The following is a 2410-nucleotide window of genomic DNA, read 5'->3' as shown; positions in this document are numbered from 1 at the left end:
AAAATCCACTCATATTTTTTTTGTGGCTTGATGGTCCATTCATTCTTTTCATTGCATAATATCTCGTTATCTGGATGTATCCCAGTCTGTTTCTCCACTCATCTATTAAAGGACATGTTGGTTGCTTACAATTTGGAACAATTGTAAACAAATTTGCTATAAATATTTGTATGAATGTGTGTGGGGGGGGGGCTGGGGGGTGGTTATAGTTAGTAAATACCCAGGAGTGTGCCCATTGGATCGTACAGTAAGACTATGTTTAGCTTTGTGAAAAACTGCCAAGCTGCCTTCTAAAGAGGTGGTACCATTTTGTGTTCCCACAAGCAATGAGAGAGAGAGTTCCCGTTACTCTGTATCCTTGCCAACAATTGGCATTATTTAAAAATTTTTTTTAGCTTTTCTAATAGGTATGTAGTATTATCTCCTTGCTGTTTTAATTTGCAACTCCCTGATGATAAACGATGTTGAGCATCTTTTCATATGCCCACTTGACAGCTGTATATCTTCTTTGCTGGAGTATTTTTTCAGATCTTTTGCTCATTTTTTAAATTGGGCTGTTTGTTTTCTTATTTTTGAGCTTTGTGTATTTTGGCTGCAGATCCTTTACCAGCTATTTTGCAAATTTTTTCTTTCATTGTCTGCCTTATATTTTCATTTTTAAAAAACAGTGTCTTCCTCGTTAAAAGTTTCTATTTTATAAATTTCAACTTGTCAATTGTTTTTCATGTCAAGTGCTTTTGGTGTTGTACCCATAAACTTGTAGCAAAACCCAAGGTTACTTAGTTTTTCTCCTGTGTTTTCTTCCAGAAATTTTATGGTTTTGCATTTTACAGGTAGGTTTGTGACCAAGTCTTAGTCAATTTTGTGAAAGATAGAGTCTGTGCCCGTGTTCTTTTCTCCTTCTTCTTCTCATTAAGTAGTGGAGGAGGAGGGGAGGAGGAGGCGGAGGAGGAGGAGGAGGAGGAGGAGGAGGAGGAGGAGGAGGAGGAAGAAGAGAAGAGGAGAGAAGAGGGAGGGGAGGAGAAGGAGAAGAAGGAGGAAAGTGAGAATGGAGGAGGAGGAGGAGAGGAGGAGGGAGGAGGAGGAGGGGAGGAGGAGGAGGAGAGGAGGAGGCAGGAAGGAGGAGGAGGAGGAGGAGGATAGGAGGGGCTGAGGAGAGGAGGAGGAGAGGAGGAGGAGGCGAAGAATAATAGTTCCGTCTGATTCGGAGAACGTGATTTCTGACTTTACTTTCTTGTCTTATTATTCTGTCTTCTCTTCTCTGCTTTTCTCTCTTATTCTTTCTTCTTCTTCTTCTTCTTTTCTTCATTTTCTCCTCTTCTTTCTTTTCTTCTTCTTCTTCTTCTTCTTCTTCTTCTTCTTCTTCTTCTTCTTCTTCTTCTCTCATGTGGATGTCTAGTTGTTCCAGCACCATTTGTTGAAAAACTTTTCTTTATCCATTGATTCATTTTGCTTCTTCATAAAAATCAGTCAACTATATTTCTGTGGGTCTTCTTTTGGGCTCTGTGTTCTGTTCCACTGATCTATGTGTCTAACTTTCACTGTCTTAGTTACTATAGCTTTATTGTTAGTCTTGAAATCAGATAGCATGAGTCCTCCAGAATTTTTTTTATAACCTTAAATACTATGACAATTGTTTATTATAAAGGTGAATGCTGATCCTCACTCTAGGTTTATTGGTAGGATTTCTGGTAGTGTGCATGGGCACCAGGAGCACCAAACTTTTTGGGTTCTCAGTGCTGGGGATCAGCTACCAGCAGGGACTGGTTACTCTGGATGAGGATGTCTTTGATCTTCTTGAAAGCCTCATCCATGGGTTTCTGATAATAGGCCACTGGGGCTTTGGGGATGGACTGGCAGATTGTGTAAATCTGGGCCATGTGACTACCACCCTTCATTCAGACTTGGATGTACACCTTGGCAAATAGCTCCTTGCCCAGAAACAGAACAGGTTCCAGTAGCTTATACTGCAGTATGCATGGCTTGATCATCTCCAGTGGCCCCCCATTCATCTTGATGAAGTCATTGACCCATTTGTAGGGTGCCATGGCTGTGGCCATCTTCTTGCATTGAAAAACCTGCATGGACTGCAGAGGACCCTTGAGTGGCATGGCTGTGATCATAGACAAGAACCCATCACTATACCAGGCCAAAGCCTGAGAAAGCTATTCTTCTTTTTCACTATTGTGTTGGCTCTTCTAGATCCTTTGCCCTTTCATATGAATTTCAGAATCAGTTTGCCAATACCTACAAACTAACTTACTGGGATTTTCATTGGTATTGCACTGACTCTGTATATCAAGTTAGGAAAAATTGGCATCTTAGCAGTATCAGGTTTTTTAATCCACGGACATGGGCTATATCTTTTATTTAGCTTTAAAAAATTCTTTTTTCATATTTTAAACTTCTA

General features: G+C 40.3%; 1 pseudogene; it reads right to left on the bottom strand.

Moving 5' to 3' along the window:
• Positions 1–1673: 1673 nt before the first annotated feature.
• On the bottom strand, positions 1674–2123 carry LOC119871056 (annotated as a pseudogene).
• Between the last annotated feature and the right edge of the window lie 287 nt (positions 2124–2410).

Source organism: Canis lupus, chromosome 2 (assembly GCF_011100685.1).
Source record: "Canis lupus familiaris isolate Mischka breed German Shepherd chromosome 2, alternate assembly UU_Cfam_GSD_1.0, whole genome shotgun sequence".
Classification (NCBI taxonomy): Eukaryota; Metazoa; Chordata; class Mammalia; order Carnivora; family Canidae; genus Canis; species Canis lupus.
This window is presented reverse-complemented; position numbering and strand designations above follow the sequence as displayed.